The 25511-nt window shown below is 41.6% G+C and overlaps 1 pseudogene; it reads right to left on the bottom strand.

Moving 5' to 3' along the window:
• Positions 1 to 21229: 21229 nt before the first annotated feature.
• On the bottom strand, positions 21230 to 24031 carry LOC749953 (testis-specific Y-encoded protein 3-like; annotated as a pseudogene).
• Positions 24032 to 25511: the final 1480 nt, after the last annotated feature.

Below are 25511 nucleotides of genomic sequence, written 5' to 3'. Positions count from 1 at the left end.
ACAAGCAAATGCTGAGAGATTTTGTCACCACCAGGCCTGCCCTAAAACAGCTCCTGAAGGAAGCACTAAACATGGAAAGGAACAACTGGTCCCAGCCACTGCAAAAACATGCCAAATTGTAAAGACTTTCAAGGCTAGGAAGAAACTGCATCAACTAACAAGCAAAATAACCAGCTAACATCATAATGACAGGATCAAATTCACACATGATAATATTAACCTTAAATGTAAATGGGCTAAATGCCCCAATTAAAAGACACAGACTGGCAAATTGGATAATGAGTCAAGACCTATCAGTGTGCTGTATTCAGGAAACCCATCTCACCTGCAGAGACACACATAGGCTCAAAATAAAGGGATGGAGGAAGATCTACCAAGCAAATGGAAAACAAAAAAATGCAGGGGTTGCAATCCTAGTCTCTGGTAAAACAGACTTTAAAACAAGAAACATCAAACAAGACAAAGAAGGCTATTACATAATGGTAAAGGGATCAATTCAACAAGAAGAGCTAACTATCCTAAATATATATGCATGCAATACAGGAGCACCCAGATTCAAAAAGCAAGTCCTTAGAGACCGACAAAGAGACTTAGACTCCCACACAATTATAATGGGAGACTTTAAAACCCCACTGTCAACATTAGACAGATCAAGGAGACAGAAAGTTAACAAGGATATCCAGAAATTGAACTCAGCTCTGCACCAAGCGGACCTAATAAACATCTACAGAACTCTGCACCCCAAATCAACAGAATATACATTCTTCTCAGCACCACATTGCAGTTATTCCAAAAGTGACCAGATAGTTGGAAGTAAAGAATGCCTCAGCAAATGTAAGAGAACAGAAATTATAACAAACTGTCTCTCAGACCACAGTGCAATCAAACTAGAACTCAGGATTAAGAAACTCACTCAAAACCGCTCAATTACATGGAAACTGAACAACCTGCTCCTGAATGACTACTGGGTACATAACGAAATGAAGGCAGAAATAAAGATGTTCTTTGAGACCAACAAGAACAAAGACACAACATACCAGAATCTCTGGGATACATTCAAAGCAGTGTGTAGAGGGAAATTTATACCACTAAATGACCACAAGAGAAAGCAGGAAAGATCTAAAATTGACACCCTAACATCATAATTAAAAGAACTAGAGAAGCAAGAGCAAACACATTCAAAAGCTAGCAGAAGGCGAGAAATAACTAAGATCAGAGCAGAACTGAAGGAAATAGAGACACAAAAAGCCCTTCAAAAAATCCATGAATCCAGGAGCTTGTTTTTTGAAAAGATCAACAAAATTGATAGACTGCTAGAAAACTCATTTCTTAATGAAATGCATGGTATTGTTCCTGTCCTCTTCTCATTTACTTTCATTCTCTATTTTAGGCATAGGTAACTATTACTAAATGCCAGAGTGAGGCTGGATTCATTATTGGTTCAATTTTTATTTTTTTCTTTCTATGGATGGAAGTGTCAAAAAGAGACTTTGTTCCCATGAATATGTATTTAGGAATGGAAGAAGGAATTTTTAAAGCAATTTCACTCAATTCTTTGAATTCTTCATGAATTAAATACTGAAAACTATACACATGACAACTGCAAGTCATTCAATTTTGTTGAAAACAAAGCAATGAAAATTGCTTGACTTACAAGAAGAGTTACTATCTAGCCTTTAGAATTGTTCACATTGTGAAGCCAATGACTAACCTTTCCAATGTTAGCAGGTAAACTGAGGCACATTTTTAAAGAGTTTGAGCAAGAAATATTCCCTGAATTGAGCAGCTCCAAACTAGAAACCATTCAGGAGTTCCATCAAGGGAAGACAATGGGGAGAATTTTATAAAACACACACAGAAGTAAAGCAGATGGCATTTAATTGTTTACAATTATACAGTTGCCTCATTTGATCTATCCCATTGGAAAGTCCTAATTATATAAGTTTGTTAACTGCTTCTGATTGGTTGAGTTTACATTCTGTTTATTTATGATATAAACATTTACAAGAAATAGCTCAACTTAAGTTTTGCTTATGTTTGCAAATCAAGCAAGGTTGAGGACACTTCTGGGGCCTAACTGTTGTTTTTCTTCTAAGAGATTCTTCAGGTCTCGTCTCTATTTTAATTTGCATCAGCTTTAATAAACCTCTTGTCCTTGGTGTGTGTCTTTTTTGTTTGTTTTTATTTTTACCTTTTTATTTTAAGATAAAACTCAGATATGGAAACCACACAAGTGTATGGTTTTATTTCTGCCATGCAGATGTAAAGCAACAGGATATTGCCAACCAAACTAGTATTCCAATGCAGATGCCTTGTCCAAATCACCATTCCCTTCAGACCTTTTCCACAAAACTGAGACATTTGTCTGTGTTATTAGGAAGTCACTCAGTGGCCAAGGAAGAAATGAAGACCAAAGACAGTTAGACTAAGAAGAAATACATGATGAATCAAGGTCTTGAAGAAGGCATGAGTGGAAAGAATCAGATAAATTCTACATCACTGACAAGGTTTAGTCTTGGAAAACTGAAATTTCTCTTAGTGCAAGTCAGAGAAAAGAAAAGAGAGGACAAATTCATTCAACCTGTCATTTAAGGAAGATTTATTCAGGCCCTTATTACTTGGCAGTAGTGTAGAAAGCACTGGAGGGAGATATTAAAGAGGAAAATAAACTGTACTTGGGCTCTCCAGCTAGATGGACTTAATTGCTTTGAAAAAGGAGGAGATGAGGTTGTGGTTCTCAATAAAAGCTGTGTAGGAGATTGTGGATTTGGACATGTGAAGAGTGGGAACAAAATTTCAAAAAGCTACAGTCGAGAAAGCCCTGCAGAATCAATAGATTTTATTTGCAGGACTCTGGAAAGAGCCAAGTCTACCATTTTGTTTTAAAAGCTAAGCTTGGAATGCTTATATCAGACATCACAGTGAATCTAATTGATTCTATTTTTGTATCTGGATCTGCCATTGGAGTGATGCCAAAAGACACATACCAAATTAAAGCAGAAACACTAATAAAACATAACAGGAGCAGAATGCTGCAAACTCAAATTGCTTATTTAAAAGAATGATTAGGTTTAAAATGTTAGCACGTCAGAAAACAATTTTCCTCTACTAACATCACTTCTGAAGGTCAGCTAATCAGAAATATATAGAATTAGGACAGGCTGTGAATTCAATAAAGCAGACCTTGCAGTAAAATAAACTTCGCTGCAGGCCCATGCTATTGGAATTAGAAAGGCGTCGTCAATCATATGCCTGCAGATCAGAGGTCTCAGTGAGCCAGTGATAATTCTCATGTTTAGAGTCCACCTGTTAACAACATGTCATTTTTTCACATGTCTTATTTGATGCAATATTTAATTTTCTCTTTAAGAGTGCTAAAAATACTAGGATGCTTGAACATTTTAAAAACAAAAATATACAAATGAGGTAGGCAGTGGGATTTCTTTTGTGTCTTCCTTTGTTTGAGCAAGACAGCCTTTTTTTCTTTCAATCCTTTCCTTCTGTTCTCATAAATTAATCTGCATTTGTGATTTTAGATTTGTGCAGAGTGGAGTGTGATTACTGAGGTCTTAATCAACATTCAGGCTGACAGAGAACAGTTGAAGCAGCTATTGCCTGTTGTGCAGAGAGATATGTTTATTGTAAATGCTGTGGGCTCTCTGAAAAGTTGGGAGGATAGGACTTTGAAACTGATGAAGGTGTCAAAGTGTTGCTTTAGATCTCTATATAGCTGACAGTACTGCAAGGGTCACTTGGGAAAGGAAGAGTTATTTGTAAGATCTTTGAATGGAAGATAGAAAAGGAAATTATTTTACTTCAAATATGATATGTTTTCTAATTATTAACTGAATTATAGAATTTGAATTGGAAGCAATTTCATAAGGCAATCAGTCTAGTGATTTCCCAATACTGATTTCCAGACAGACACAAGACTGGGAGAATATTTTTACTAATACTTGGCAGAATTAAAAAAAAAATAAGATATCAGTATAGACAGAGTTTCAACGAAGCTAGATTTGTTATTTGATTTTAATCTTAATATTACATTATTTTTATCTGTAGTCCTAAAATACTCCTTCTTCTTTTAGATGACAGATGTATATGATGGGATATGTAAATGCTCTTAGACTAAATGAAACGATCATTGTTCTTTTGGAAACTGGAGTAGGTCTAATGTGAAGCTAGACTAGAAAGTAGGCAGCATGTGGTTTGAGGAACAAGATCTTCTTGTACCTGAGCTCTTTCTTCCCTATGTACTCAATATCCTTATTTTGCTATGCAGTTTACAGTGTCATGTTGTTCCCTACTCCCTTCTTTCCCAAATAGAAACCAACTTTGAAAAAGAATCAGCTTTCAGCCACTTATCCAACTCACAGGCAAAGTGAGAGTGCACTGTAGGTGCTAGAAACCGCAATCCACTGCTCTCAATTTTATTTTCTCATGTATGTTAATCCCTCCCTCTCTACCAACTCAGTATACATATACATTTGTGATCTAAATTCTTACATTGCTTTTATAAATTAGAATTTTTCCCATTGTTTACCCCCCGGCCACCTAGCCCTTCATTACTTTTCTCCACTGAGTACACTGTACCCACTTCCCTCATTTCTTCCCACTGGCTTTTCAGTTCAGTTCAATTTGGTTTTGGTCTCATTCCACTGGAACTACTTTTATCAAGGACAGAATTCCCATCTGTACTATGAAAACTGCTGGTTACTTTACCATTTTCCTCTTAGTCAAATTCTCAGCATTATTCTGCACATTAGCAACTCTCTGTTCTTCAAACACAGAACTATTCCAAAATTGTCCTATTTTAGAGATTTGGCAGATTTTTTTCCCTCTTTTTCAATGGCTACTCTTTCTGATATCTCACAAAAGACTTCTTTGGAGAAAGCTTCACTTAGTGCCCAATATACAGTAGTTCTGTCTGTTATACCAACCATCACTACTGTCTGTTACACTCTTTCAAAATCCCAAAATTTCCTTCACAGCATTTACAACTGCTTGTGTCTTTTATTTATTATCTGTCTCTCCCTATAAATAAAGCTTTATGAAGTCAGGGACCATTAACCCCATATTCATTGCTGTACCTCCAGAACCCAGCACAGTGCTTGTTGCATGCTAATAAATATTTATGACATTTTTATTATTCAATGAATCATAAATCTTAATAATCTTGAATAATAATAAAGATTAATAATAATATTGAATCTTAATAAAGATTCCTTGAATAATTTGATGGATAGATGAATGCCAAGAATCCCACAATATTTTTTACTAGCCTCAACTTGAAAACTCATGCCAAGACTTTTGTACCTTATCTTTGCAATGATTCTTGCATCTGTCTCTTTCTTCCAGTCCTTGCTTCAACTTTCCTTGCCCAGGTCACCATCATCTATTAGTTTAACCATTTAATAAAACTCATAACTCACCTTCTGTCTTCTCTTGCTGATCTTCAACCCATCCTATATATTGCAATTAGTCTTACAACCTTCGTGAAACTCTGATCTTATTTTCCTATGAAACAAAAACAACAACAACAAAAACTTGCCTTTGTGTACACAGTTTGTTCTATACTTTCTATCCTGGCATTTCTGGGTCTTGAAGACCTGGCTTTAACTGATACCAGCTCTAAGTGATCATAATGTTCCATGTATTTGCCTAGCTTTTTTTGTGTGTGTACTTCTCTTTTGAAACTTTTATGACTCAAAGTTGTGTTATTACAGCATTTAATAGAATGAGAACATGATGAGTGCAGATACATGGTATGTTTTCTAATCTCAGTACTTATGCAACTCTATGCATATTTACTGAATAAATCATTGTGTGAAACTCTTCTTGAAGTTCTGTGTTCAGTATCAGAGAGAATATAGAATATAAAAATGATTAATTGCAAACCCTATATAGTGTTTGTGTGTAACTAAAAATACTGAATTCTGTACATTTTGTTTAAGGCAATGGATATGACTTATTAGCTGTGCTACTGTTAAATATTGTTGTGTAACTGATGCCTGCAGTTTCCTGAGCCAAAAGAGGAAAAATCTTGTCCTTAGAAATTTTTCGACTGAAGTCCTCCAATTAATTAGAAGACCCTTAGCAAAAAAAAAAAAAAAAAAAAAAAAAACTGTTGGTGCACGTGGCCTTTTGCCCAGAAAGATCTGCAAGATATGAAGAGAACAATAGCCTCAGGAAGTACACTCAGAAGATGAAACTGTATAATGTGAAAAATCCCACTCTGAATATTTCTAGCACAGGCTGACTACCTGCAGCTCCTGATATTGACCCTTAAGCATGCTGCTCAGAATTCCATTGTAGAGGAATTAAAGTGGCCAAGCGTATATGTATGTGTGTGTGTGTGTGTGTGTGTGTGTGTATGAGAGGGAGTTTCACTCTTTCCTATATATGTATGTGTGTGTGTGTATGTACATATACATGTATATATATACACACACACACACATTCATATAGGAGACAGAGACTCAGTTTGTTGCCCAGACTGGACTGGAATGCAGAGGCTCAATCTGTGCACACTGCACCTTCAGCCTCCTGAGCTCAAGTGATCCTCCTGAGCAATCCTCTTACCTAAGCTTCCTGAGTAGCTGGGACCACAGGCACACACCACCAGTCCTGGCTAATTTTTTGTATTTTTTGCAGACACCGGGTTTCACCATATTTTCAAGCTGGTCTCGAACTCCTCAGTTCAAGTGACCCACCCACCTTGGCCTCTCAAAGTGATGGGATTACAGGCATGAGCCACTTTGCCCTGCAACGTATATTTCTAAATATTTTAAAATATTAATGTTGGCTGGGTGCGGTGGCTCAACTTGTAATCCCAGCACTTTGGGAGGCCAAGGTGGGTGGATCACGAAGTCAGGAGTTGGAGACCAGCCTGGCCAATGCAGTGAAACCACGTCACTACTGAAAATACAAAAATTAGTTGGGCATGTGTGTGGGTGCCTGTAGTCCCAGCTACTTGGGAGGCTGAGGCAGGAGAATCCCTTGAACCCAGGAGTCAGATGTTTCAGTGAGCTGAGGTTGCGCCAATGCACTCCAGCCTGGGCAACAGAGCTAGACACCATTTCAAAATAATAATAACAATAATAATAATAATAATAATAATAATAATAATTTTTACTTGTATCATGCTGCATGAGAACAGTGTAATATAATTAAGGGCAGATGAGTAGATAGGAACTTACTTTCATGGATTATTGTTCTTAACATAGTTGCTCTCAATTTTGAATGCACATTAAAGTTATCTGCCAAGCTTACAAAAGCTCACATATCCAGGATCCATTGATCCCCATAAATTCTGATATAATTGGTGTAGGGTAGATCTCAGATGTGGGATGCTTTTTGTTATCTCTCCAGGTAAATCTAAGTTGTTTGTATGATTGAGAAGCATTTCTACTCATTAAAGATTGACATTCTGCTGTAAGTTATTCAGGAATAAAATAATTGATGTAGTGGTTGAGGGGCTTTTTGTCTCATTCTAACATAATTTTTCCTTCATGAAGCTATAAGCTTGAGGTTTGAGCACTCCACATTCAACACCTGTAGGGACATAGTGAAAGCACACACTGAGACCTCTGTATTTCCAACTGCCCCAAACAAGTTACCTGTCACAGATATTCTGTCCCTTTTCTCAGCTTTTAGAGCACTTTACGTATCTGAGTTTTTTTGTTTTGTTTTGTTTTGTTTTGTTTTGAGACAGAGTCTCGCTCTGTTGCCTAGGCTGGAGTGCAGTGGCATGATCTCCACTCACTGCAACCTCCGCCTCCCAGGTTCAAGCAATTCTCCTGCCTGAGCCTCCCAAGTAGTTGGGACTACAGGCGTGTGCCACCATGCCTGGCTAATTTTTGTATCTTTTGTAGAGACAGGGTTTTACCTTGTTTGCCAGGATTGTCTCAATCTCCTGAGCTCATGATCCTCCAACCTTTCCCTCCCAGAGTGCTGGGGTTATAGGCGTGAGCCACCATGCATGGACTACATATCTCTCTTCTTACATCATTTCTATTTGTCTCCCTTTGGACTGAGCTATCACTGAAGGCAGAAACAATGTCTTATTCACTTTTGATCACAGAAATTAGCACAAATGGATTCATTTTAGCTGGGAGAATATTGAAGCTTAAGTCAATTTGCCTGGAATTTAAAGGTTTTCATATGCTAAAATTCTGGAGGATACAGTGCTTGCATCTTGTAACTATTACCCATACATTTAAATTTTTGACAGTCATTGCCCTTCTTCAGGTTATAATGTGAATACCTAGAAATACAATATTTCTCCTTAATAAAATATGACAACCTTGAGCTGTGATAGTTTGACACAAACACAATCAGTGTGGTGCTATCTTCTTCTCCAAGATAATTTCTTTCAATTGTTTTAATTATATGAGTTATAGAAATAAAATAAATAAGTAAAACAAAGGGGAATAAATTGTTGGCAAAATAATTAAAAAGTCTCAGAACTTAAGGGTGCTTATTTATAGATTAAAAGGCAAACACCTAGCAAAATAGATGACAATAGACTCATGCCAAGATATATCAATGTAAAATCTGGGAACACTGAGAACAAAGAGAAAATTGTATAAGTTTCCAGAGAGGTAAAAATAGGTCAGGTACAAAGGATGAGGAATCAGATGATTTAAAAATTTTCAACACTGGCCAGGCATGGTGTCTCATGACTGTAATCCCAGCACTTTGAGAGGCCAAGGTGCACTCTGGGAGGCCAAGGTGCACTTTGGGAGGCCAAGGCAGGCAAATCACCTTATGTCAGTAGTTTGAGACCAGCCTGACCAACATGGAGAAACCCCGTCTCTACTAAAAACACAAAATTATCCAGGCATGGTGGTGCCTGCCTGTAATCCCAGCTACTGGGGAGGCTGAGGCAGGAGAATTGCTTGAACCCAGGAGGTAAAGGTTGCAATGAGCTGAGATCATGCCATTGCACTCCACTCTGGGCAACAAGAGTGAAACTCCATCTCAAATAAAAAAAAAAAAAATCAACTCCACCACTATGAAGCAGAAGGCAATGAATTACGGAGTTCTGATTTGAAAATTCTAAAAGAAAATGATTTCTGATATACATTGTTATTTCCACATAGACTAAAATCAAATGTACAAGGAGAAAACATACATTTCTCAGAAATATGACAACTCTGAAATTTTGTCTCCCTGTGAAACTTTTCTCAAGAAACTACTAGAGATTTCTTCCTACCAGAAGGAAGAAGTAAACCAAGAAAGACAAAGATTCTGAAAAGCAGAAAATAAGAGACACAACAAAAGAGAAATAAATTCTTAAAAGCGTAGTGAATGAAATTCCTAGGATGAGACAATTGAATCAGGCCTAGAGGGCAACCAGTCAAGACTGTTGCAGAGAAGCAGCCTACAAGAGAGTGTTCTTCAAGGAGGGAGCATTTATAGAACAATTGATGTGAATAAAAGTCTTGATAGGAGATTTAAAAAATTAGTAAAGAATTTTCAACTGAGTTAGCACAGGTTAAAATAAAATTAAATGGGAATTGAACAACAAAATTATAACAGCTATTTCTCAGCAACTCATGGATTATCATAATATAAATTTATAATAGAAATTAATGGTACTGCAAATATTACAGATTAAATTTTTGGGTAGCAGGAAAAGTGATATTGCAATAGGAGTTCATAGACAAATGTTTCTACAACTTGAAAATTAATGTACTAGATATTTAAAGAAAGAATTAGAAAAAAAACAACAGAATCAATACTGAAAAACTAACGTGAGGGGAAAATGATGTAGAGAAAATTGGTAAAACATACAAAGCCAACCTCTGGTTGTTGGAAAAATGTAATAAATGGTGCAAACCTCAGGCAAGGTTAGAAAAAAAGAGAAAAGCACAAATAAAATGAAGAATTTAAAAAATACATAAGCATAGATACAGTAGAGATTAAGAAGCTAATAAGGAAATATGATTAAAACTTTATGATACAAATTTGAAAACTTAGACCAAATAGAATTTTATAAATTTATAGCTTAGTAAAATTGATACAAGAAGGCATATGTAATCTGAATTGTCTCATACATGTTCAGGGAAATAAAAGATTGTTCCTAGAGATAAAACACTAGGCTCAGATTTTTTCCCCAGGAAGAGCATTTCAATATATATGAAGAATTCTATAGAATAAAAAAGGGAAAATCCTAAACTCATTGTGTGAGGCAAGCAGAACTTTGATGCCAACAAGACATAAACTGAGTGGATAAAAAGATATGAAAACTAAAGTCCATTCTCATTCATGAAGCAAATGGTAAAATCCCAAATGTAACAAGATTTATGTGGATTCTCTGAGGGTTAGAAGGAAATTTCCTTCTGCCAGATCCTACTACTCTGGGACAACCCACACACAAATTTATGTTTTGAGATTTTCTGTAATACCCATGCAATATGGAACTGGCTTGACAGTCTATGTGATAGCCAGCCTGTGGCCATGACTTCTCAGGGACACAAATTTTTTCTGTTTGCCTCCTTGTTCTGCTCAGCTCCAAGAGAACTTTGACCAAAGTTCCTTGAGCTTGGAAATAGGAAAGGGTTTGCTTCTGTTTCACCCTTACTGTGAAGATACAGTCCTGTGGAATCCAGATCCACTGGAGAGAGTCAGCTATTAAACTCTTTTCATAAGTAGTCCCTAGGCCTTGACTAGAGTCTTTCCTGAGATATGAGGCTAATAGTTCCTTCTTGGTCCACCACTTTTTGATATAATTAATGTTTCTTCTATTCAGAATTTTTAATCGTTTGGGAAGTGACATGGTTTGGTGTGTCTCCATTCAAATCTCAGCTTCAATTGTATCTCCCAGAATTCCCACATGTTGCAGGTGGGACCTAGAGGGAGGTAATTGAACGATGGGGGTTGGTCTTTCTCGTGCTGTTCTTGTGATAGTGAAGAAGTCTCACGAGATCTGATGGGTTTTTCAGGGGTTTCCGCTTTAGGTTCTTCTTCATTCTCTCTTGGCATTGCCATGTAAGAAGTGCCTTTATTCGTATACCATGATTCTTAGGCCTCCCCAGCCACGTGGAACTGTAAGTCCAATTAAACCTCCTTTTATTCCCAGTTTCAGGTATGTCTTTATCAGCAGCATTAAAATGAACTAATACAGGAGGGTTGGTCCAAATAACTTTGGCTTCCATTATAGAAGGTAGAAGTTGGTGAAATGTTTAATCTTTTCTGTGGCAAACTTTTGCAGTGGGTATTATTTTTCTAATTTTTTTGTTGTTGTTGTTTTATTCACTTTTGTTTCTCACAGGGTACTCTTGCTCTGTAGCCAAGGCTGGAGTGCAGTGGCAGGATCTCTGCTCAACACAGCCTCCGCCTCCCAGGTTTAGCCTCTCCAGTTGCTGGGATTACAAGCATGCATCACCACACCCAGCTAATGTTTTGTATTTTTAGTAGAGGCCTGGCTACACCATGTTGGCCAGGCTGGGCTCCAACTCCTGAAGTCAGGTGATCTGCCCATCTCAGCCTTCCAAAGTCCAACATGCTGGGAATACAGGCATGAGCCACCATGCCCAGCCAACTACAGTATTTTTTACCTAAGCGAGTGGACAAGTGGAGTTGTCTTTTTTTTTTTTTTCTTTTTTGAGACAGGGTCTCGCTGTGTCATCCAGGCTAGAGTGCAGTAGTGAGATCTTGGCTTACTGCAACCTCTGCCTCCCAGATTCAGGCGGTTCTCCTGCCTCAGCCTCCCAAGCAGCTGGGACTACAGGAATGTGCCACTAGGCCTGGCTAAATTTTATATTTTTGGTAGAGACAAGTGTTTGCCGTGTTGCCGAGGCTGTTCTCAAACTCCTGACCTCAAGTGACCCACCAACCTCGGCCTCCCAAAATGTGGAAATTACAGGCAAGAGCCACCATGCCCGGCCTGGAGTTGTGGTTTTTTGACATAAAAAGAAATCTGTGCAGGAGAAAGCTTGGTTTGTGGGAGCCTCTGAGCTCAGTTTGGCCCAAAGGTTTAGTATACCTATTATTAGTGAAGGTATGTTGTTAATATACAATATGTTCATTTACATAGCATAGGTATATGCTCATCAGATATTTTCAGGTAAAAAAATAGACATTCCAGTAGTTGGAGCCATTACAGCAATTTCCACTGGGGGATTTAACAGTCAGATTCCAGTTGTGGGCAACAGTGATTAACATAATGGTTATTAATGAGAAGAGATTTTGAGATGTCTACCCATGTTTAGATGTCAGTGTCTTGAAGGGATGGGTTTGGCACATTATTAAGAAAGAGTGCATTTGACTGGATACTAAGAAAAACATTGAATTTTTTTTCTTGCCTCTATAACGTGAAAGGACAATTAGAGATATAGAAACAATGGAACATTTCACAGTATGACTTGACATTTCACTGAACTTTTATCCTTTTAACTATGTACAAAGTTTACTACATATGCAAAGGTAGGACTGCTATAGGAAGAAAGAGGTGGAGTTAGAGGTCACAATCCACAGCAAGATGAAAGTCTTTTGTGGATCACACCCTGAGAGTTGAATTAGAGTGAGAATTAACTTTCAGACTGACAAAAGAGAACAAGGAGAATGAAGCTATCAGTAGTTAACAGTATTGGATTAATTGAAATGAATGTTGACAGAGTTTTTTTGGCTTTCCATCAAATTGAGTACACAAACAGTAACTGCTTATCCAATTTCACACATATACAATTGTGGATTAATTAAAAGATTACACAACCCATATATTATGGGTATCTCATATAAATATATATGTACAAGGGCAAACTTACAGTGTGCAAATATGTGTCTGTATCTAGATATATATAATTCCATTGACCAACAGTCAGAAAGTTAGAAATTATTCTCCCATTTTACCATTCCCTTTCCAACAATTTTGTCACAAATATAATTTTTCATTATGTTTGAAGCCTATTCTCTGGAGGCATGTAATGTATGGATACAGTAAAGCCCTGAGATATCACAAAGTTGGTGTCAGAGAAAACAACTACACTGGTGTTATAAAAGATTAATCGTGAGGAGAAAGTTATACTTCACCTTACTACAATTACAGTTGTATGACTTCATCAAAAGCTGAAATCATTCAATATACTTTCTTTTTAATGTTTTATTTAAAATAGTTAATTTCAACAGGATTACTCAAGGAAAATATTGGTATTCATAATCAATAATGTTGAAAAATTCCCTTTAATTGTTGATTATTTAAAATGTAAGTAAAATACTAAAAAGTACGTATAATATAATTTCATGAAGCATTCTTTATGGTTTTCATAAAATTAATAGTCTCAATGGAATATTTTGAGACTGAGAAAGTTCCATATATCATTTTATTGTACTTTCACTTTATTACTTGCTTGCATGTCATAACTGATGGAAATAAAAATATGTATATTTACACATATGAAAAACATGGATTTTTGTTTATGTTTTCTAGTGAGACAAAGTTACCAATAATTTTATCTATATAGGAAAATTTTTACAAACCTAAAGTTCTTAACTTTCTTTTCTTTTGAAGTTTTATATTTCAGTCTAGGTATGAAATGGAATTGGCTGTGATCATTCTTTGATTTCACTGTTATTTGTGAGTTTCTGATACAGTGTTAGGAATGTATAGACTTTAAAGCTTTTCTTCTTCTTCATCTCCCTTTGGACCTGTATATGTGATTTCTGCAGTAATGTGCACCGTTATCTGACATATGGTTGCTGAAAGATACAAGCGTAAATAGAATTCTTAGTTTCAGTGAATCTTTAGGAACAGAGAAGTAAAAGTGAAAGATAATTATGGTATGAATGTAAGTAAGCAGTTTATCACAGAGGTACAATAAGGGTGAAAATAAATTTAAAAACACATGCCTCATCCAAAACATGAGGTAGTAAAAATGAAAAATTTAGGTTGGCATAAACAACAGTTTAAAAGTTATGATCATTTCTGATGACAGCAAGTAGCTCAGAAACCATGAGGAAGTCCTGCAAATCTACATGTTGGATTGGCAAGTCAGGATGGGAAGCCTGGGTCTGGAGGAGGGTGCTAAGGTCCTGGTCAGGTTGAGGTTCTCCTGGGGCTCAGCGGTGTCTCAGTGCGAGAGCTGGGAAGTGGAAACGCATGCTTCACCCCAGCTACAAGGCCACATCAGCCCACCTAGATGAAATTATCCCTTGACTGTCCTCTTTCTCCCTCTTGGACAGGCAGGTGAAGGAACTCAACTATCCTGAGTACAAGTGTCAGGAAGAAGTTTGCCTTTCATCACAACGTTTACTTCCGCAATGAAGTGATCAGTAAGGAGTATTGCATTGGTATCCTCAATGAGGAGTGCCTCCCGGCATGTTAGAGGGGACAATATGCAGGAAGCTGTGCCTGGCGTGAGCCTTGCTGACTCCTCTCTCTCCAGGATACAGGGCAACTGGCTCCACTGCAGTCCAGTGGTTCTAGGGTCATGCAGGTGAAGGCCCCACTTCCCCGCAGGTCACTGCCTAACTGAGCTTCTTCAGCTGGTTGGCTGACTCTGACTGCCCAGTGTACGGCACGAGTGCTGAGGTGGGGCAGCTATGGGGCATCATGGCAAAGGACCTTGTTGGACATTCCTTGGCATCGGAGGAATTGGCTTTGAACCAGAACCTGACCTGTCACGACCAATTTGCCCAGTCCCCCAGATCATCAGCCAGGGCCTGTGGCTCAATATTCTGCAGCACTGCTCAAGGGAGTTAGGCCCTCAGAGAGGGAACAGAGAAGAGGCCAGGGAAGCAGCCCAGGGCCGGGGGTTGAGAGGCCTGTGGGTCCTGGAGGTAGGACACACATAGGGAAGCCAAGGCTTAAGGAGGAGACTGCAGTAAGCACACTTAGGCCATCATGGGCTGGTGGAGAAAGGCCCATCAGGGAACTGTAGTACCCACATTTCAGGATGGGGGAACCATAATCTGCTTAATAGACATAAGTAGCTAAGGTAAATGGGTGAGAAGCCAGGATCAAGAGACAGCTGCCTCATCAGCCCTTGCTAGCTCCCTTCCTTGTCCTGAGACTTGCTACTTACTACCTGGGGTTCAGCTTGGACTCAACCAGGGCTCTCTCACCCTCCACACAGATGCCCACCTGAGGCCTCTCTAGGTCTGCATCCTCCCAGAATGACTCTCCCAGGGCTGCCAAGTTCCATTTGGATGATGCCAGTCTCCTCTGACATGCTCGTTTCCCTCTGCCATCCTCATTCAGCCAGCAACTCCCCACCCCTAAAAAAGACAGGCCAAACTCAGCAACTCTTCACCCCCCAAAAAGACAGGGAATCTGGAGGACCACAGAGGGCTCACAGGGGAGGAAATGTGAAGAGACGGCAAAAAGGAAGGGGACCTTCCGAGTGCTTCCAGGAAGGCAATCTGGCTGGACATTAAGGCGCACCTCACTATTGGTGAGGACACCCAGTGTCTCTTGGCCCTGAGCATGTGCATAAACACACATTGTCTAAATGGCACTGACATCAGTACTACCTAAGTGATCTTCAGATTCTATACAACCCCTGTAAAAATATCAATGACCCATTCTTAGAAAAACAATCTGAGAATCCTAAATTTGCTATGAAATGGCAGAAGATCCTGAAAACCCAGAGCAATCCAGTAAAAAGCACAAAGCTGGAGGCATCACACTGCCTAACTTCATGATATACTACAAAGCTTTACGTACCAAAATAGAATAGCACTGGCAGAAAAGGGAAGACTCGAGCTTATGAGAAACAATAGGAGCCCAGAACTAAGTCACTGCATTTGCAGCTCACAGCCTTTTCCCAAAGAAGCAAGAATACCCAGTGCAAAATCAAGTATCTTCTATAAACTAGGTTGGGGAAAACCTGAGTATCCACATAAAGGATTTTACAAGTGGATTATTTCTCACCAAACTCCAATATCAGACTTGAAATGATAAAAATACCAGGAGAAATCACAAGAAAGAAGCTCCACAGCAACCCTGTGGGCTATGATGGTCTCAAAGTGACTGCGAGAGCACAGTAAACACCATCAAAAATAGAGAACGGAATCATATCAAACTAAAGTGCTTCCACACACCACAGAAAATTAAACAGACAGGGACATCCTACAGGATGGGAGCAATGATTGGATCACCATGCATCTGCTAACTGGTGAATATTCACAATACATAAGGAACTCCCAACAAATCAATAGCATGAAAACCAATGGGCTAGGGCTGTGAATACTCATTTGTAAAACGAAGACATACAGTTGCCCAGAAGACACACTAAAAAGTCCTAATCCTTCAGGAAAATGCAAATCAAAAACAGAATGAGATTTCTTCTCATTTCAGTCAGAATGCCTATTATCCAAAAGACAAAACAAACAAACAAACAAACAAACAAAAATGCTCATTTCCAGTGAGGATGCAGAGAAAAGGAAATCATTGCTCACTTTTGGTGAGAATGTAAATTAGTGCAGGCATTACAGGAAGCTTTATGGCTTTTATTTAAGTATAAACAGTATTCAGAAATCTACAAGTAGAACCACCCACTATATGATCCAGCAAATCAGAATTCCGGGGCACACCCACAAATACACATATCAGTATGTTGAAGCCGTGTGTGCACCCATGCAATTATTGCTGCACTCTTTACATTTTTGCTATAGCCAAAATACAGAAGCAACCTGAGAGTCCCTTGATTGATGAGTGGATTAAAAAAATGGGGGCAAAAACACGTATGCACAATGGAAAAATGCACTGCCATAATAAAAAAGGAAATACTGCCAGTTGTGACAATGTGTGTGAATATGCTGAATGTGTGCATGCCATTTTGTTAAGTGACATAAGCCATGTATCAGAAAGGCAAATAGCACATGACCTCATCCTTATATGAAATATAAAAAGCAGACCTCACAGAGGTAGTGACTCCAATGGTTGGGGTGAAGAGGGTGCACTGGGGAGATGCTGTATCAAAAATACATATTTCTAGTTAGAAAGGAGGAATAGGTTAAAAACATTTTCTTCAGCATGCTGACTATAACTAGTGATAATATATTATTTCTCTAAAAAATTCGAAGACAGTGCTTGTCACGTTTTTTCACAACAAAAATGACAAGTATGTGAGGTCATGCATATGTTGATTAGCTGAATGCATCCACTGCATAATGTATATGACCTTTGGAACATCACCCCCGTAAGTTATAAATATGTATCTTTTCATATGCCATTTTAAAAAATTAACAATTTTTAAAATTCCTGAAGAGAATAAATGTCAATAAAGTATTTTATTATAAAGCAGTGCTTTTCTTTTCTATCAAAGTCTTTTTCATGATACAGGAAAGAATGCGACGTCGTTTGGTAAGTTAAGAAAAAAATATACATGTGTACATGTATATACATATATATGAAAATCCCAGTGAAGGCCGATGATGAGTTGAAAGATAGAAATTACAGGCGCGGAGACTGTAGTCCATGAATTGAAACCTTCACTGCATGTTTCAATACAAGACGTGAGGAGGAGGAATAAAAAGCAAAAAACACAAAGCGAAGGCCGGGCCATGGGTCACACCTGTAATCCCAGCATTTTGAGAGGCTGAGGTGGGAGGATTGCCTGCACTCAGGAGTTCCAGACGAGCCTGGGGCAACATGGGCCCACATCCAAAAAGTAATTAATTAATGAATTAATTAATTAATACATAGCTGAGAGGGGTGGCATGCACCTGTACTGCCAGGTGTGTGACAGTCTAAGTTGAGAGGATCACAAAGGTGTGTGGTGTCTGGGCTACAGTGGGCTGAGATCGTGGGGCTGCTCTTCAACCTAGGAGACAGAGTAAGACCCATTCTGAGGAAATGATCACAAAAAGCGTCACATTAGGTAAATTAAAACTATGTAGTGTGAGGAGAATCAAAATAAATGAAATATCATTAGACCTTATGCAATCCTAGGAAACAGCTTTCACATAATAAGAGCCCCAGATGGGGAGAATAATGAAAAAAGGTAGAGAGAACACTGTAAATAATAACACACCAAACTCCCCAAATGAGTTAAAAGACATAAATGTCAAAGAGTGCTTCTTTTGGATTCATAGCCCTTAATAACAAGTGCAAGTTTCTTTCTGAATCCCTGACATGCATTCATCTAGCCTGAACCTCTTGGTGAAGTTCTCAGACCATGATTTGTCCTTTCTATATGCTCTCATTTTGTTATTTCCTATCACTTATCTGTAGCAGGTCATAACGAATCATGATGCTTTGACATTCTTTGACACAATGAAGAACTCATGTATGAGTTAATTAAACAATAGTTTATGACATGTCATGAAGAAATTATGTATGTATAATATTTGTTAAAAAGATAAAATAACATTAAAACAGAGGGAGAAGAATATTTTATTGGTTTCATCATTGTGCTTGTGTTTACACAGCATGTATCTACAAACTACAGCTGCCTCCTGGAAAATGATCTGACACAATCACTTGAAAGTTCTCATTCTGCCTTGGAGACCACAGGAATCACCCACTTTTTCACTTTTCCACCTTTTGGATACACTGAGTGGGATGAGTGGAATCCGTGTGACTTTTGGCTTTCCTGTCATGCCCAGTGTTTTTTTTTTAACAGTCATTGCTAGATCGGCCAGAAATAAACCCTTCATTATGGCTCAAAAAAAGAACTCATATCCTTCAGCTGAGAGTCTTTAAAAGAGGAATTTCATCCAGACATTAAAATGATAATCTGATGCCACTGATAACAGATTCAGAATTACAAACTGAATTTAGATAGAGAATAAAAAGACAGATGATACAGATGGAAAGCGTGTGGTGGGGAAGGAAGAAAGGAGGGGTGTAAAGGAAAGAAAGGAAAAAAAGGAAGGGACAGAGAGTGATCGATGTTCAAAGACACAGATACAAAGTCCAGCACGGTTGTAGAGATAGGCATGTAAAATTACTACAAGTAGTGTGGAAACCTGTTGGGTAGACAGAGACATAGGTGGAGTCAGAGAAAACATATAAACCCACACAGAAAAATAAACATACACAACTACAAACACACACGTGGTAGTTTAAACATGAAAAAACACCAAGACCCTGACACTAGAAATAACACAGGTGTTTCAGAGTTACTGAGGCAGAATACAAATTTGTCAGTGACCTTAGTATCTGCGGCCCATGTGCATGAATATGCAGTGGAAGAATCATTAGACAGCCTGTATAATTCAGCACGATCTCTGATAATACCAAAAGAAGGGCTCTCATGTGAAATCACTAGACTGAATTGTATGTAGGAATCGAGGAAGAAGCCCAGTCTGCTGCATTCACTCACTGGGGTGTCAATATGGCTGAGCCAGCAACCCATGGCACGCCCATCCATTGTAGACAGTTCCTGGTTTGCTGCCTGCCTTGGAAAAAGTGCTTCCCCTACCACTTTAAAACAGTCTACCTCCAAAACTAGCCCTGGCATCTATTTACAGTATTTTTCTTATCTATTTACTTCCTAGAAAAATCATTGCAAGACCCTTTCCTCAACTTTTTCCTATGCATTAAATTTGGGGCAAGACCTTTTCAGACGACCTCATTATAGGCAAGTCCCCAGACGTTTCCTAATCTGAGTTGCCCTGAGTGCACACACCAATCTGTTGCCCCATTCCACCATAGGGATACTGTACTGGACCACAGTGCCTTTGACCAGCACACAGTAAGATAAAGGGCAGCTTGCGGGGGCCAAAGGGTTCCAACTGTTTTCAGAATAATTTGCTGAGGAAACCTGTTTCTCCTGTGTTTGTGGGACATGGGGACAGTAGTCAGAGGAGGACAAGACTCCCGCTGGAGAGCCTCAGCTCTTTGCATAGGAGCAGGGGCAAAACTGGGCTATAGATTTTCAAAGCTCAACTGCTGATACCGAGCAGGAGGTGTGGAATGCTTGTTGAAGGCAGTACAACAGATTCATGAACTTTGACTGTCAAACACCCTTCCCTGAAACAACACAGCTCTTCTCACAGGAGCTGTGCTGACCAGAGTCCATAGAGGACAGGAATGTTAGCACTCTATTAGTGTGTGGCCAACATGGATGCTCATGTTGGAACTGTTTTATCTGGGAACAGGGAAGAAAGTTCTGTGCCCAACAATGAAATCCTCCTCCCCCATCTATGATAGAGGCAACCCCTTATCTTGTGCATAGACACAGGTGTCCCTGGGAAGCAGCCACCCACTCGAGAATGAACACTGTATGTTTTGTCCCCCTGTGTGAGGCTTGCAACACATACTCTGCAACTATATTCTCTTTATATTATTAATCTTAGGCAAAGTATGCTGAAAAGGCCAAAGAAAATAAAAGGGCTCTGGGCTCTAGAAATAATCTGCAGTGCCCATCACTGGGGAGAATAGAGCCTCACTAGAGTGTGCAAGAGCACAAAATGCACTCATAATGTTGTTAGCTACATACATTATTGGCTCCTCACCTAACATAGAATCTTGGAGAAAAGCTTAAAACAACTAAAGATGTAAACATCAACAAGAGTGTCCATATCCTGGTCATCAAGTGACAAGAGAGTCCATGCGTGGATCCTCCAGCAATCTTATATTCCACAAATCCTCCCCCTTTTCCCTCACTTCTGTAAGTTTGAGTTTTCCCTTAGTCATCTATGCCAAAAAGCGTATTCTGAATGCCTTCCCACATGCCTCTGTCACCTTTCCCACAGTCCCTCCATACAGGTTACGTGCCCATTTCTTCTCAAGTTGATGTCTGAGAAGTCCTGAGAGGCTGATTGTACCAGAAAAGGATTATGCATTCACCTTTAAAAGGAGAACATGTGAATTCAGCACGAAATTGAACTTTAAGATTTCTATCATCCTGTGCTATATATTGGGTATGATGATACCAAAATGAAGGATTTTGCAGGTCCCAGCAAACTGGGACCTGGAAACCTTAGTGCCTATTGACCCCTTTCCTTGAACTACCTCTGCTTCCATAGGACGAAGTAAGCCTCCAACTAAGCTGTCTTTTGCTTTTACCTCCCCAACTCTGTCCTGTAGGAAGAATCGCAACACATTCCACATCTATTCACTCTACAACTTTAGAGGCCCAGCTCCAACATAGACTGGTTATTTCCATGAAGAGAATAATGCACATGGATTGATCAATTCATTATGACACCCGAATCCAGGGGATAAATATACACACACATACACACACCCAAACAGAGAAACACACACAAACACAGAGTCACATATCCTTGAGAATGTTTATTCTTCATTCCATACAATCCAAGTTTACCCCCTCTTCCTGTCTGATTTTCTGTGACTCGATCTGTTTTTCCTTTAGTTCCTGTGCATAAGACCATGCTGAATACTGACATCCTGCATACCGTAGTAACTTTTCAGGAGTTCTGCTGCTTTAGGTAAAGTGTGATGCTCCATCATACTCAACTCAACTCAACATCGGGGAGAGACTCAACTCAACATCTGGGAGTACCCTGGAGAAACACAAACGCATGTCAAAATGCATTTTCTCTGAGCCATACTTTGAAATGTTTCAATTGTAGGGCCCGCTGAGAAAAGGATATCTCTTCCCCATTTGTGATCCCTTAAACTTCCTTCTACCACGTGTTACAAACTGTTCTGTGCAATCCCTGCCCCATTCCCAGTATTCTCTGTAAGGGGAGTCAGCTAACAAGATGCACTGTACCCTAAAAGCACACAGAAATCTGATGGGGCAACAGCTTAAGGAAATCCATCAATCTAAACAGTCCTTTGTGGTTTGGGGCAAGGATGACCAGGACGCACATTCAGGGAGCCCAATCTTATGGGGTTGGTAGGATGACTGCCGGTGGGGTTGACGGCTATGGAATCAAGTGCCACAGACTGAAGTGAAGGATTTTTAGCTTTTCTTCTCAGTGATTCCGGAAATGGATGATGCTTCCCTGGGCTTAAGACTTCACAGCTATAACGTGCTTTGCAGTGCAGTCTCTAATGTGCCTTTTTCAGCCCAGTGCCATGAATGTCCTGGATTCTGTCACACTCTGTCTTCCTCTCAAGGAATTTCTACATGTATGAAAGGAGGCTCAATTTATACATTTCTGAAATGAGCCTCCAGCCTCCCTAATAGGCAGGTGTGTCAACCCCCTTATCCTGGGCATCAAAAAGCTTCACTTCCAACTGAACAGCTCACCTGAAATCTCTGTTCCCTCTTCAGGTGGCTTCATCCTCTTGTAGTATTGCAGGGGATTGCGCCACAGGTCCTTACATAGGATCTGTCAGGGGAATCCATCAGGAAAGGCCTCATCAGGACTCAGAATGGTGACCCAAGCAGCTGGGAACACACGGGGTCATTCCTCATGTTTCCCAGTGAGGACTTACCTCAGCAGTCCTGTTAGATCCTGCGAAGTTGTGGTCAGAGAACCAGTTGAAGAATTCAGGCTCCTGTTGTGGTGTCTGCAGTGATAGGCCTCCACTTCATAATCCGGATACCAATCAATTGGAGTGGAATGAGAAGCCCTGTATTCTACAGAGACAGGAATTTTTGCGGGAAGGGGGCTGGATCACATTGGCAATGATCCACCCACCATCTTCCTTCCACTACCCATCCTGGGAGCCACCTTTCACCTGTGATGTTCACCAGATATTCCTTGGTAATCACTTTATTCTGGAAGTAAGGGTTACTCTGAAACAACAACATGATCTTGCACAGATGAACTGGATGCTTCACTTCTTCCACCTGTCAGGGCAAGGTGGAGAAAGCTTAAATACCTTTTCGGGTGAGATGCCTGCTGTTGCTTACAGGAATAAATTATTTCCCTTACCCTCCCCCGCTAAACCCTCTAGCCTCAGGCTTCCTGGCCTTACCTCCAGGTGGATCATGTAGCTCAGCATGTCTTCATCTTCGTCAGTGATCAGGGCTGACATCTGGGGGTGGTTTGCAATCTGATTTAGGTCAAAGAGACTTAACACACGATGGAAGGAAAAGCTAGGAGCAACAGGGAAGAAGGCCTAAGAGCACCCAGAGGCTGGGGTAGGGGATTTCTCAGATCTGCTTCCATGTATGACCTCCTTTCGCCTCCCCCTCCCCCTAAACTAAGGCCTCTTGCGTTCACAGAAGGTGTATAATTCTGAGGCTGACTGCACTGACATGGGGAGGCATGATGTGCGGAGAGTTGCTGGTGTCTGAGGAGTGGCAGAATCTGCTTATAGTCGAAGACGCCCAGTCGCAGATCGGACTAGCAAGGGGCAGCAATCACACTCCCTTAAAAATAGCTTGATTCACTGAAAAACCTCTTCTGGTCTGAACTCGCTTCCGCTCTTCAAAAAGATGCCCCAAACGTCTGCTGCTCGGCATCACCAAGGGTTTCTCTGCCGCATGCAGGATAATAGTACCCAGGCCTGCTCCGGCATTCCACAGCCACATTTGTCCGTGGCTACTCCCCTTTGTTCCCCAAAGAGTCACATCGAAGCCGAGCTGCCCATCAGTTACTTACACTTCCCCGAGGGCACCTCTCCACTAGAAAGGCCGAAGAAACACTGAGAAGGATACAACATTGGCCCAGAAGCCAGGGACGCTCTGGATGATGGCACCTCTGTGGTCTAGGTGGGGCTTCCGCCTTCGCTCCATCTTTTCCCGCTGCCGAGAAAAGGCCTTCCTGACTGGGGCATTAACCGGCTCCAGCTCCACCTGAATGGCCAGCAGCTCCTCCAGTGCAGACTCTGGGGTCATTGGCCCAGGGCCAGACTGTGCCCGCTGGGCCTCCACCTGCCCCTTCACGAGGGCCTCTTCCTGGGCCACCACCTCCACCTCCGCCATTATGTCATCCAACAGCAGCACCGCCTCCTCCCCCAAAGCCGCCTGCTCACTCTCCACCCCGGCCGCCCCCTCCTGTACAGCCTCCATCCTGAAGGCGGTGCCCTCCTCGGCACTCGCACACACCAAGGCCTGTGCTGCCCGACCCACGCCATAGGAACCCTGTTGCAGCCTCTATGGCTCCCGGTGGGTCAGCGGGCCCTCAGGGCGCATACGCCGGGTTTCCAGGAGACCCCCTAAGGGACTGCGCGCTAAGGGCCAAGGGGCCGCACCCAGGCCGACTTCCTTCCCTCGTGGCCAATCAATGGGAGGGCGGTGGGCGTTTCCCTGGGCTGCACAGCCTCTGGCGCGCCTGCATCTCCAGCCCCCTCACCCCCCGCCTTCCCTACCCAAGCCTCCTCCGAGAAGCCCTTGGAGCTTGTGCCGGGTAGCTCAGAGTCCAGGACACGCGGGCTGCGTGGCCTTTGGAATTGTGGGCATGGCAGCCCTGTGCCCTGACATCCTCAGTGTGGCAAGCCATGAACATCTCTATGTGTCATGAACACACAAAACATCTCTCTTCGTTAGGTAGGCCAGGTAGATGGTACGGAAGTAATACTGCGAATCCAGAGAACTCTGGTTGCTAGGGCTAGGGCGGCAGGGTTGGACTAGGGGAAGTGAGTCGGGGCGGGCATGTGGGAGGAAAGTCCCCTGCCTGTGCTGAGGTGGAATTGATCTGCTGTAGAGGCCAGAGCCCCGGCACGCACTCTCGTAGGTCGAGGCAAATACAGGCTCCGAGTACCGTGCTTCCTCCCTGAGGATGCTGTACTCCAAGGAGCATTCCAAAGGGCCTCTTGTCCTATGCCCTGGGCACACCAGAGGCCAGCCGCCAGGGTTGGCCATTGTCGGCCTGCGCACACGCTGTTGTGCAGTGCCTTGACGACCCAGAGGCTCCCGCACCCGCAGCAGCGGGACTAGTTTCTCAGCAGGGCGACGCCCGTGGGTCTTTCAAGGAGCGGGTCTGTTGGAGCGCGGGCCCCCAGAGCCTAGGGGTGCAGGACATGGGCTGGGCTAGGCTGCGCAGGCCCAGGGTCTGTGGGAGCACCCAGGAGAAAACCGTGTTCAGGCTGGAGGCAATGCTGGAGAGGACGGCCAGGGTACAGAGCAAGGAGGCGGCCTTGGAAGAGGAGGCAGTGCTGAAGGTGGAAGACATCATGGCTGAGGTGGAGGTGGTGGCTGAGTAGGAGACCGACGTGGGGTGGAAGAAGGAGGGCCAGCGGGCACAGCCTGGCCCTGGCCCGAGCACACCCGGGCCGTCGATGGACTTGCTGGAGGTCCTTCACTTGGAGCTGGGTTCCGTGAATGCCCCAGGCCACAGAGCATCTCCGCCTTGTGGGCCAGAGCCATATCCTTGCAGCTGCCGATTTGGGATGGCTGGCAGCAGGGGATAGTCATTGGGCTTCAGGGGGGGATGGGGGCTGGTTGCGGGGAGGAGCCAGGTGGGAGGCGCGTGGGGTCAGCCAGGAGGCAGGGGATGGGGGACAGGGTGGGAGCCGAGGCCACGTAGCTGCAGCTGTGAGGGCAGCTTGCTTGTAGCAGCCCTGGGAGCACGTGGTAGGGAAGGGGAGCCAAGGCCAGCACTGACAAGGGAGAATCGCGGCGCCAAGCTCCCTTCCCGCACAGCACAAAGTCGAAGGACACGTTTCCCTGGGAACGTCCCAGGAGGACGGGGAATCTGTATGCCATTGCCAGCCATTGAACCACCCCTGCTCTCGGTGCCTGTTTCCAGCA

The sequence above is a fragment of the Pan troglodytes genome, chromosome Y (assembly GCF_028858775.2).
Source record: "Pan troglodytes isolate AG18354 chromosome Y, NHGRI_mPanTro3-v2.0_pri, whole genome shotgun sequence".
Classification (NCBI taxonomy): domain Eukaryota; kingdom Metazoa; phylum Chordata; class Mammalia; order Primates; family Hominidae; genus Pan; species Pan troglodytes.
Note: the sequence above shows the minus strand (reverse complement) of the source record. Positions and strands in the feature narration are given on the sequence as shown.